This window comes from Zalophus californianus, chromosome 8 (genome assembly GCF_009762305.2).
Source record: "Zalophus californianus isolate mZalCal1 chromosome 8, mZalCal1.pri.v2, whole genome shotgun sequence".
NCBI classification, from domain to species: Eukaryota; Metazoa; Chordata; class Mammalia; order Carnivora; family Otariidae; genus Zalophus; species Zalophus californianus.
Window position 1 is genome coordinate 94,047,259 of NC_045602.1, and position 13,172 is coordinate 94,060,430.

Below are 13,172 nucleotides of genomic sequence, written 5' to 3' on the forward strand. Positions count from 1 at the left end.
GGGAGGTAGTGACCAGGAAAAGGAAGACAAGCAGTCTTGCATTTCCAGCACAGACTTCATAGTTTATTTCTGTCCATGTGCCAGTGACTCCCATTCTCTCATGCATATTCTGAAAACTTGTTACTGGGAATGCAACCCTCAGGTCACTCCCCTCAGGACTAGGCTGGTACTCTCTTCCCACATTTCTGTCCTCTTTCAGGCCCTTTCTTTTATTCTGCCTGGGTCATCTCTTTGCAGGGCCCCTGAAGACCAAGAGAATCACTTCCCCCTTTCTCTATAGTACTGCCCTTGAAATAAGCATACAAAACCATCATTTTTCAAGAATGTTCAGAAGAAGGAGACACCGTTTAATAAATTAAAAAGTTAAGCCATTTCTTCTCATCTGCCTGCATGGTTCTGCACCAATATTGTGCTAAACTTTGGGTGCTGGTTACCTCTTCACTTCTACCTGCCTTTGTGTCTTATCCTTTACTTTGGTCTTTGATTTATGTGGTCTCCCAGCTCTCTAACTACTTTCTAACTCCTCTTGACTTTGCATTATGCCTAGTTTTTCTAGATTTTCTGTTTTGAGTTTATCTGCTGCTATTTCCAGGGTGCAAGACTACTCATTCACTTATCAAATCCTTCATAAACAAATCATTCAGTATTCAGAAAAATCATATGATAGGCAAAGTTAATGGTTTGTCTTACACAAGCTGTTGGTTTGTGTAGCAGGTGATATTGATGCTCCTTCATATCCGATTGGCCCACAATAGAAATCACCTTTAGCTTGAGTAAACTCTTCTTATATAGGCTAATGGCTTTCTACCTTAAACACCTGCATCTCTCTCTTCCTGAGGCCTTCATCTGGTTATAGGACATTCTTGGCCTACAAGATGGTCATGCTGGAACTGTTGGAGAATTAATCCTCCCAGGAGCAGCCCTCAAGCAATGATAGATTAAGGTTGATGAATAAATGCCCTGGCTTGCTCAGGAGGATAACCCTGAAGTGTGTGTTTGAGAGTCCTAGAGATTCAAGCAGGATTAAACCCTAGTTATTCATAGCATTATTCTACTCTTTAACACTCTGTGTTGGTTCTTTTTCTTCCCTCACTTCCTTTTTTCCTCACAATATTTCCTGGAATTGCTTCCCAAATAAATTACTTGTTCCAAAATTCTTGTCTCAGTGTCAGCTGTTGGAGGAACTCAAGCCAAAACAGTAGGATAATTGGCTTTACTCAGAGTCACTGAAGACAGTGATGCTATCTATGGTAGGAAAAGGGAGGCTATGATTACCCTTTTGCACAGATACAACTTTGAAAGTGTTACACATATTCTAGTATGGGACTGAGTTGGGGAGACATCTTGAACTTTGGAGAGAATTCAGAGAACCAAGATCGAGTTTTGACTGCCTCATGAAGCCATGAAGATTTTTGCCAGGAGAGCTCTAATCAGAGAGTGCCAGGTGGTTTTCATAAAGCAGAAACAACAGGTATGCCCATTTTATGCAAGAAAACTGCTGCACAGAAAGAACATCTTTATCAACTTTTAGCCCAACATAAGGGGTACTGATATGGTCTCACCAAAAGCCATATTATTATCACATTCAAGTCAACAGCCACTTAAGAATCCTTATGTTTTTGTAAGAACTTGTTGCAAGGTGATGATGAGAACAACTAGACTAAATATTGCTTACCACCATGGTGAGTTATAAGGCCAGCTGAAGGTGCTCTCTTGATCACAGTGGCTCATTAGGTAGTTGAAGATAGAAGAGTCTCAAGCAAACCCATCCAGGTGTGTAGTGAGGTTATAACAAACGCCAGCTGCTGAGAGGTTAGAGAAGCTTTGGAGAAAATTATCTGGGTCCTCAGATACACTACTGGAGAGGCAAATTGAAAGTTACTGATTCACTTATGTGTATCCAACTCCATGATACTTTCTTCAAAGGAGAGATTCTGCAAGCTCATGTTGGTATTTCTGGAGGAAAAAGCATGGGCAGGATTGAAAAGAGAAAAGACATTGCAATGCTACTATTTGTGTCCAAGAAGCAGAGAAATACATGATTACAAGAGAAACTCTTTATGTCAGACATCTCATTTGCAACCCAGATTTTGAAATCTCAACCATTTACTGCCTCAGGAAAGGGCACCTATCAGAAAGGACAGAGGGTGATCTGTTATGTAGTTTCACATATGATTTCCTATAATATAATAAGAGTGTATAAGCTATTATCCCTCATTTTATTGGTAAGGGAATTGAGATTTGGGGAGAAGGCATGACAACCAAGATGTAAGGAAATACCAAGTGCTGATTATCTCTAGTTCTGTCCACTCCTTAAGGTGGGCTACTATTCCCCAGACCCTGGGATTGCCCAATACAGTAAGGTGGCTGACCTCCCAGGTGTGATGGTGGAGATGGAGGCCAGGCCTACTCTGCCCCTCTCCAATGCTGCCTCCTCCTCTCAGCGGGGGACACAGGTCTCCTTTCCAGCATCCACCATTTCACATGGTCCTGGTTCTGTTTATGTGTTTTCACAATGCAGATCATTTATGCCCCATGCCTTGCCTTGTCCTGCCTCTTCTGTAAAATGAAAAATTTGATAAAGGGCATTTAGAACAAATAGTTTACAACTGTAAATATCAAAATGGAAAACCTGAATTCATCTTGGTTCTCCTTCCACCTCCAAGAGGAGAAAGAACTCCCCAGGGCTAAGGTTTTTGACTTATATCTAATTCTATGTCCCACCTCCCACTATACTGTGGAAGCAGAAAATCTAAAACACTAGACTCCCTAGCCTTTCCAGGCTCCCTTGCAGCTAGGGTTCTAGATTCTTCTAGATCTTATATTTATTCATGCAAAATTTGGATGGTGGAAGGGATGTGGAGGCCACCTTTCTGCAGAGATGGTGGCTGGTGGGCAGCTGTGACCTCCATGTTTGCAGTGATGTGTTGTGAGGGGGACTGTGCTGGTGGCACTTGTGAGGGCAAGAGCAAACACAGTATCGTGACCTGCTGCTGCAGTGGTGTGGTTCAGCAGTGGCCCCTGACTTCTTTATTTCCAGCTTTTCCACAGATGTTGTGAGCACCAAAGTACCTTATTAAATGCCTTCTAAGAATAGCTGCTTACCAATTCTCTGGCTAGCCCTCTGTTCCAGTTGCTACCACTGTATAAGAAACAATCCCCTGGGGAGGGTATGTGCTATGGTGAGCGCTGTGAATTGTGCAAGACTGTTGAATCACAGATCTGTACTTCTGAAACAAATAATGCAATATATGTTAAGAAAAAAAAAAGAAGAAGAAGATAGCAGGAGGGGAAGAACGAAGGGGAGTAAATTAGAGGGGGAGACGAACCATGAGAGATGATGGACTCTGAAAAACAAACTGAGGGTTCTAGAGGGGAGGGGGTGGGGGGATGGGTTAACCTGGTGATGGGTATTAAAGAGGGCACGTTCTGCATGGAGCACTGGGTGTTATGCACAAACAATGAATCATGGAACACTACATCAAAAACTAATGATGTAATGTATGGTGGTCAACATAACAATAAAAAAATTTAAAGAAAAAAAAACAAACAATCCCCAAACTTAGTGGGACAAAATAACAATTTTATTTTGCTCAAATAAGGCATAGTGGCTATGGTTTGTCTCTGCTCCACAATATGAGGGGAATGAAGCTATGAAGACTTAATGGCTGAGGGTGACTTAGTTGGGGGCTGGAGTCATTTAGAAACCTCTTTACTCACAGGTTTGGTAGTTGATGCTAGCTAGGCTGGAACATCAGCTGGGTCTGCCAATAAGAGCACCCACACAGCTAGGGCTTCCTCCTAGCACAGAAGCCTCGGGTTGATCAGACTCCTTATATGTCAACTAAGGCTCCCACAGTGAATGTCCCAAGAGAAACAGGTGAAGATTCCCAGGCTTCTCTGGCTTCAGAGGTCATACCTTGACATTCTCACTGCATTCTTTGGGTTGAAGCAGTCACAAGCTGGCCCAGACACAAGGGGAGGGGACATGGTTTACATCTCTAGATGGGAGGAGCTTCAAAGAATGTATGGCCTTAATTTAAAATGCCCTTAGCCCTCTTGGGACACCTGGGTGGCTCAGTCAGTTAAGCACTGACTCTTGGTTTGGGCTCAGGTCATGATCTCTGGGTCCTGGGATCGAGCCCCATATTGGGCTCCTCACTCAGTACAGAGTCTGCTTGTCCTTCTCCCTCTGCTCCTCCCTCTCTCTCTCTCATAAATAAATACAATCTTAAAAAAAAAAAACCGTTAGCCCTCTTTCCACAGGGTATCTCAGTAATTGCTCTTTTTCCAGTTTCACTGTGTAAGTTGAAGGCGTACAGCATGATGGTTTGATTTACACATATTTGTAATGGTTACCACAAGAGGTGCAGACAACATCTATCTTCTCACACAGGCACAAAATATGGGATGCTTCCCAAATTTGCATGTCATCCTTACACAAAGACTATGCTAGTCTTCTCTGTGTCGTTCCAATTTTAGTATGTGTGCTGCTGAGGCAAGCACTTCAGTAGTTGTTTAATGGTGGAATGGGTATTCAGACACTGAGGTTTTATTAGGATAATGATGTCCTTGGAACTACTTCTGTTTCTCACTCAAACCAACAAATTTCAAGTTAGGAAAGAAAACAGGCACTTTAACAAATATAGAGGTAAGAAGAAAAATATACCTGCTTAGTATTATATACTTTGAAGAGTTTCTCTACCAAAAAAAAAAAAAAGAAAGAAAAAGAAAGAAAGAAAGAAAGAAAGAAAGAAAGAAAGAAGAAAGAAAGAAAGAAAGAAAAGGAAAATGGCTTTCATAATATATTTCCAAACACAGTATTTTTTATTATGTTATGTTAGTCGTCATACAGTACATCATTAGTTTTTGATGTAGTGTTCAATGATTCACTATTTGCATATAACACCCAGTGCTCATTACAATGCTTGCCCTCCTTAATACCCATCACCCGGCTACCCCAACCCCCACTCCCCTCCCATCTGAAACCCTCAGATTGTTTCCCGGGGTCCATAGTCTCTCATGGTTCGTATCCCCCTCTGATTTCCTCCCCTTCAATTTTCCCTTCCTTCCCCTAATGTCCTCCATGCTGTCCCTTATGTTCCACGTATGAGTGAGACCATATGACACTTGTCTTTCTCTGCTTGACTTATTTCACTTAGCATAATCCCCTCCAGTTCTATCCACGTTGATGCAAATGGTGGGTACTCATCCTTTCTGAGGGCTGAGTAATATTCCATTGTATATATGTACCCCATCTTTTTTATCCATTTGTCTGTTGAAGGACATCTCAGCTCCTTCCACAGTTTGGTTATTGTGGACATTGCTGCTATGAATATTTGAGTGCATGTGCCCCTTCTTTTCACTACATCTGTATCTTTGGTGTAAATACCCAGTAGTGCAATTGCTGGGTCATAGGGTAGCTCTATTTTTAACTTTTTGAGGAACCTCCATACTGTTTTCCAAAGTGGTTGTAATAGCTTGCATTCCCACCAACAGTGTAAGAGAGTTCCCCTTTCTCCACAACCTGTCCAACATTTGTTGTTTCCTGCCTTGTTAATTTTTGCCATTCTAACTGGTGTAAGGTGGTATCTCAATGTGGTTTTGATTTGAATTTTCCTGATGGCTAATGATGTTGAACATTTTTTCATGTGTCTGTTAGCCATTTGTATGTCTTCTTTGGAGAAGTGTCTTTCATGTCTTCTGCCCATTTTTTGACTTGATTATTTGTTTTTGGGTGTTGTCTGAGAAGTTCTTTATAGATCCTGGATACCAGCCCTTTATCTGTAATGTCATTTGTAAATATCTTCTCCCATTCCATGGGTTGCCTCTTAGTTTTGTTGACTGTTTCCTTTGCTGTACAGAAGCTTTTTATCTTGATGAAGTCCCAAAAGTTCATTTTTGCTTTTGTTTCCCTTGCCTTTGGAGATGTGTCATGAAAGAAGTTGCTGTGGCTGATGTTGAAGAGGTTACTGCCTATGTTCTCCTCTGGGATTTTGATGGATTACTGTTTTACTTTGAAGTCTTTCATCCATTTTAAGTTTATCTTTGTGTATGGTGTAAGAGAATGGTAGAGTTTCATTCTTCTGTATGTAGCTGTCCAATTTTCCCAGCACCTTTTATTGAAGACACTGTCTTTTTTCCATTGGATATTTTTTCCTGATTTGTTGAAGACTGGTTGACCATAGAGTTGAGGGTCCATTTCTGGAAACTCTATTCTGTTCCATTGATCTATGTCTCTGTTTTTGTGCTAATACCATGCTGTCTTGGTGATCACAGCTTTGTAATATAGCATGAAATCAGTCAACATCATGCCCCCAGCTTTGTTTTTTTTTTCAACATTCCCTTGGCAATTTGGGGTCTTTTCTGGTTCCATACAAGTTTTAGGATTGTTTGTTCCAGCTCTTTGAAAAATGCCAATGGTATTTTAAGTAGGGATGGCGTTGAAAGTGTAGATTTCTCTGAGAAGCATAGCCATTTTATTATTTATTTATTTATTTATTTATTTTAAAGATTTTATTTATTTATTTGACAGAGAGACACAGCGAGAGAGGGAACACAAGCAGGGGGAGTGGGAGAAGGAGAAGCAGGTTTCCCACGGAGCAGGGAGTCTGATGCGGGGCTCTATCCCAGGATTCTGGGATCATGACCTGAGCCGAAGGCAGGTGTTGAATGACTGAGCCACCCAGGCACCCCAGCATAGCCATTTTAACAATGTTTATTCTTCCAGTCCATGAGTCCAGAATGTTTTTCCATCTTTTTGTGTCTTCCTCAATTTCTTTTGTAAGTGTTCTGTTGTTTCTAGAGTATAGATCCATTATCTCTTTGGTTAGGGTTTATTCTGAGGTATCTATGGTTTTTGGTGCTATTGTAAATGGAATTGATTCCCTAATTTCTCTTTCTTCAGTTACATTGTTAGTGTATAGAAAAGCAACTGATTTCTGTGCATTTTGTATCCTGCCACATTATTGATTTGCTGTATGAGTTCTAGTAATTTGGGGGTGGAGTCTTTTGGGTTTTCCACATGAAGTATCATGTTATCTGTGAAGACAGAGAGTTGACTTCTTTGCCAATTTGAATACCTTTTATTTCTTTTTGTTGTCTGACTGCTGATGCTAGGATTTCTAGTACTATGTTGAACAGTAGTGGCGAGTGTGGGCATCCCTGTCATGTTCCTGATCTTAAGGGACATGTTCTCAGCTTTTCCTGATTGAGAATGATATTCACTGTGGGCTTTTCATAGATGGATTTTATGAGATTGAGGAATGTTCCCTCTATCCCTACACTCTGAAGAGTTTTAATCAGGAAAGGATGCTGTATTTTATCAAATGCTTTTTCTGGATCAATTGAGAGGCTCATATGGTTCTTGTCTTTTATTAATGTGCTCTATCACAATGATTTATATGCGAATGTTGAACCACCCTTGCATCCCAGGAATAAATCCCACCTGGTCGTGATGGATAATCCTTTTAATGTACTGTTGGATTCTATTGATTAGTATCTTGTTGAATATTTTGGCATCCATGTTCATCAGGGATATTGGTCTGTAATCCTCCTTTTTGATGGGGTCTTTGGTTTTGGGATCAGGGTAATGCTGGCCTCATAAAATGAATTTGGAAGTTTTCCTTCTGTTTCTATTATTTGAAACAGCTTCAGAAGAACAGGTATTATTTCTTCTTTAAATGTTCGGTAGAATTCCCCTGGGAAGCCATCTGGCCCTTGACTCTTGTTTTTTCAAACATAGTATTTTTAAGTAAATAGAATCAATACAGAAAAGCAAACATCCTTTCCTGCCAGGGAAACCTCCCTTGGGCTCCCTGTTAATCCGGCTCACCTGTTCCAGTTCCTCATGGTCCCCCGTTCTTGGTCCTCATAACATATGTCTCCATTTGTAACAAAATATTTGCATGATCTTTTCTATAAACTTTTTATTGTGACAAATTGCAAACATACAAAAGTAGACAACACAGTATCATAAACTCCCATCATTACCAGTTTCAGCATTTTGTCAACTCATGGGCAGTATGATTTTATCTGCAGCTCCTGTCCACTTCTTCCCTTTTGAAGCCAATCCGAGACAGCCTATCGTTTCATCTGTAAAAATTTTAGTATGTATTTGTTAATAATAAAGGCTCGTTTTTCTAAACATAACTGCCATACTATCACATTGAAAATAAGAACAATAATTATTCAACAACAAAGATCCAGTCAGTTCCAAATGTTTAGCTGTCTTACATAAGTTTTAGAGTTTGTTTGAATCAGCATCTAGGGATGCCTGAGTGGTTCAGTTGGTTAAGTCTTCAACTCAGATCATGATCCCAGGGTCCTGGGATCGAGCCCCACATCTGGATCCCTGCTGGATGGGGAGTCTGCTTCACCCTCTGCTCCTCCCTCTGCTCATGCTCTCTCTCTCTGTCAAATAAATAAATAATCTCTTTATGAATCAACATCTAAATAGGAGTCCCATTATAGGATTAGTTGATAGGTCCTTTTTTTAATAATTTTTTTGTTATGTTAATCACCATACATTACATCATTAGTTTTTGATGTAGTGTTCCATGATTCATTGTTTGTGCATAACACCCAGTGCTCCACGCAGAACGTGCCCTCTTTAACACCCATCACCAGGCTAACCCATCCCCCCACCCCCTCCCCTCTAGAACCCTCAGTTTGTTTTTCAGAGTCCATCGTCTCTAATGGTTCATCTCCCCCTCCAACTTACTCCCCTTCATTCTTCCCCTCCTGCTATCTTCTTCTTCTTTTTTTTTCTTAACATATATTGCATTTATTTGTTTCAGAAGTACAGATCTGTGATTCATCAGTCTTGTACAATTCACAGCGCTCACCATAGCACATACCCTCCCAGCCACCCAATCCCTCCCACCCCCCACCACTCCAGCAACCCTCAGTTTGTTTCCTGAGATTAAGAATTCCTCATATCAGTGAGGTCATATGATACATGTCTTTCTCTGATTGACTTATTTCACTTAGCATAACACCCTCCAGTTCAATCCACATCATTGCAAATGGCAAGATCTCATTCCTTTTGATGGCTGCATAATATTCCATTTTGTGTATATACGACATGTTCTTTATCCATTCATCTGTCGATGGACATCTTGACTCTTTCCACAGTTCGGCTATTGTGGACATTGCTGTTATAAACATTGGGGTGCCATGTACCCCTTCCGATCCCTACATTTGTATCTTTGTGGTAAATACCCAGTAGTGCAATTGCTGGATCGTATGGTAGCTCTATTTTCAACTGTTTGACGAACCTCCATACTGTTTTCCAGAGGGGTTGCACCAGCTTGCATTCCCACCAACAGTGTAGGAGCGTTCCCCTTTCTCCGCATCCCCGCCAACATCTGTCTTTTCCTGACTTGTTAATTTTAGCCATTCTGACTGGTGTGAGGTAGTATCTTATTGAAGTTTTGATTTGGATTTCCCTGATGCCGAGTGATGTTGAGCACTTTTTCATGTGTCTGTTGGCCATTTGGATGTCTTCTTTGGAAAAATGTCTGTTCATGTCTTCTGCCCATTTCTTGATTGGATCATTTGTTCTTTGGGTGTTGAGTTTCATAAGTTCTTTATAGATTTTGGATACTAGCCCTTTATCTGATATGTCATTTGCAAATATATTCTCCCATTCTGTCGGTTGTCTTTTGGTTTTGTGGACTGTTTCTTTTGCTGTGCAAAAGCTTTTTATCTTGATGAAATTCCAATAGTTCATTTGTGCCCTTGCTTCCCTTGCCTTTGGCGATGTTTCTAGGAAGAAGTTGCTGTGGCTGAGGTCGAAGAGGTTGCTGCCTGTGTTCTCCTTTAGGATTTGGATGGACTCCTGTCTCACGTTTAGGTCTTTCAACCATTTGGAGTCTATTTTTGTGTGTGGTGTAAGGAAATGGTCCAGTTTCATTCTTCTGCATGTGGCTGTCCAGTTTTCGCAACACCATTTGTGGAAGAGACTGTCTTTTTTCCATTGGACATTCTTTCCTGCTTTGTCAAAGATGAGTTGCCCATAGAGTTGAGGGTCCATTTCTGGGCTCTCTATTCTCTTCCATTGATCTATGTGTCTGTTTTTGTGGCAGTACCATACTGTCTTGATGATGACAGCTTTCTAATAGAGCTGGAAGTCCAGAATTGTGATGCCGCCAGCTTTGCTTTTCTTTTTCAACATTCCTCTGGCTATTCGGGGTCTCTTCTGGTTCCATACAGATTTTAGGATGATTTGTTCCATTTCTTTGAAAAGAGTGGATGGTATTTTGATGGGGATTGCATTGAATGTGTAGATTGCTCTAGGTAGCATTGACATCTTCACAATGTTTTTTCTTCCAATCCATGAACATGGAACGTTTTTCCATTTCTTTGTGTCTTCTTCAATTTCTTTCTATGTATAGAAAACTATATACTATACTATACTATATTTCTATATACCATATATAGTATATAGAAAACTATAAAAAGTATTTTATAGTTTTCTGAGGACAGATCCTTTGCCTCTTTGGTTAAATTTATTCCTAGGTATCTTATTGTTTTGGATGCAATTGTAAATGGGCTTGACTCCTTGATTTGTCTCTCTTCTGTCTTGTTGTTGGTGTATAGGAATGCCACTGATTTCTGTGCATTGATTTTATATCCTGCTACTTTACTGAATTCCTGTATGAGTTCTAGCAGTTTTGGGGTGGAGTCTTTTGGGTTTTCCACATACAGTATCCTATCATCTGCAAAGAGTGAGAGTTTGACTTCCTCCTTGCCGATTTGGATGCCTTTGATTTCTTTTTGTCGTCTGATTGCTGTGGCTAGGACTTCTAATACTATGTTGAATAGCAGTGCTGATAGTGGACATCCCTGCCGCTTTCCTAACCTTAGGGGAAAAGCTCTCAGCTTTTCCCCATTGAGAATGCTATTTGCTGTAGATTTTTCATAGATGGCTTTTTTGATATTGAGGTAAGTACCCTCTATCCCTATACTCTGAAGAGTTTTGATCAAGAAAGAATGCTGTACTTTGTCAAATGCTTTTTCTGCATCTATTGAGAGGATCATATGATTCTTGTTCTTTCTTTTGTTAATGTATTGTATCATGTTGATTGATTTGTGGATGTTGAACCAGCCTTGCAGCCCAGGGATAAATCCCACTTGGTCCTGATGAATAATCCTTTTAATGTATTGTTGGATCCTGTTGGCTAGTATTTTGGTGAGAATTTTTGCATCCATGTTCATCAAGGATATTGGTCTCTAATTCTCCTTTTTGATGGGGTCTTTGTCTGGTTTTGGGATCAAGGTAATGGTGGCCTCATAAAATGAGTTTGGCAGTTTTCCTTCCATTTCTATTTATTGGAACAGTTTCAGGAGAATAGGTATTAATTCTTCTTTAAATATCTGATAGAATTCCCCTGGGAAGCCATCTGGCCCTGGGCTTTTGTTTGTTGGGAGATTTTTGATGACTGCTTCAATTTCCTTAGTGGTTTTAGGTCTGTTCAGGTGTTCTATTTCTTCCTGGTTCAATTTTGGTAGTTGATACATCTCTCGGAATGCACCCATTTCTTCCAGGTTATCTAATTTGCTGGCCTAGAGTTGCTCATAATATGTTCTTATAATTGTTTGTATGTCTTTGGTGTTGGTTGTGATCTCTCCTCTTTCATTCATGATTTTGTTGATTTGGGTCATTTCTCTTTTCTTTTTGATCAGTCTGGCCAGGGGTTTATCAATCTTGTGAATTCTTTCAAAGAACCAGCTCCTAGTTTCATTGATCTGTTCTACTGTTCTTTTGCTTTCTATTTCATTGATTTCTGCTCTGATCTTTATTATTTGTCTTCTCCTGCTGGGTTTAGGCTTTATTTGCTGTTCTTTCTCCAGCTCCTTTAGATGTAGGGTTAGGTTGTGTATTTGAGACCTTTCTTGTTTCTTGAGAAAGGCTGGTATTGCTATATACTTTCCTCTCAGGACTGCCTTTGCTGTATCCCAAAGATTTTGAACAGTTGTGTTTTCATTTTCATTGGTTTCCATGAATTTTTTTAAATTCTTCTTTAATATCCTGGTTGACCCATTCATTCTTTAGTAGGATGCTCTTTAGCCTCCATGTATTTGAGTTCTTTCCGACTTTCCTCTTGTGATTGAGTTGTAGTTTCAAAGCACTGTGGTCTGAAAATATGCAGGGAATAATCCCAATCTTTTGGTACTGGTTGAGACCTGATATGTGGCCTAGGATGTGATCTATTCTGGAGAATGTTCCATGGGCACTAGAGAAGAATGTGTATTCCGTTGCTTTGGGATGGAGTGTTCTGAATATGTCTGGGAAGTCCATTTGGTCCAGTGTGTCATTTAAAGTCTTTATTTCCTTGTTGATCTTTTGCCTAGATGATCTGTCCATTTCAGTCAGGGGGGTGTTAAAGTCCCCCACTGTTACTGTTTTATTGTCATTGTGTTTCTTTGCTTTCGTTATTAATTGCCTTATATAATCGGCTGCTCCCATGTTAGAGGCATAGATATTTACAATTGTTAGATCTTCTTGTTGGATAGACCCTTTAAGTAGGATATAGTGTCCTTCTTCATCTCTTATTACAGTCTTTGTTTTAAAATGTAATTTGTCTGATAGAAGGATTGCCACCCCAGCTTTCTTTTGGTGTCCATTAGCATGGTAAATGGTTTTCCACCCCCTCACTTTCAATCTGGGGGTGTCTTTGGGTCTAAAATGAGTCTCTTGCAGAGAGCATATTGATGGGTCTTGTTTTTTAACCCAATCTGATAGCCTCTGTCTTTTGATTGGGGCATTTAGCCCATTTACATTCAAGGTAACTATTGGAAGATATGAACTATTGCCATTGTATTGCCTGTAAGGTGACTGTTACTGTATATTGTCTGTGTTCCTTTCTGATCTATGCTGCTTTTAGGCTCTCTCTTTGCTTAGAGGACTCCTTTCAATATTTCTTGGGGGGCTGGTTTAGTGTTTGCAAATTCCTTTAGTTTTTGTTTGTCCTGGAGGCTTTTTGTCTCTCCTTCTATTTTCAATGACAGCCTAGCTGGATATAGTATTCTTGGCTGCATATTTTTCCCGTTTAGTGCTCTGAAGATATCATGCCAGTCCTTTCTGGCCTGCCAGGTCTCTGTGGATAGGTCTGTTGCCAATCTAATATTTCTACCATTGTAGGTTACATATCTCTTCTCCCGAGCTG

General features: G+C 40.2%; 1 non-coding gene across 1 annotated transcript; it reads right to left on the reverse strand.

The window, feature by feature from the left end:
* Positions 1-4,399: 4,399 nt before the first annotated feature.
* On the reverse strand, positions 4,400-4,506 carry LOC113938772. Its single transcript, XR_003524979.1, has one exon. It is a non-coding gene; the product is annotated as a U6 spliceosomal RNA (small nuclear RNA).
* Positions 4,507-13,172: the final 8,666 nt, after the last annotated feature.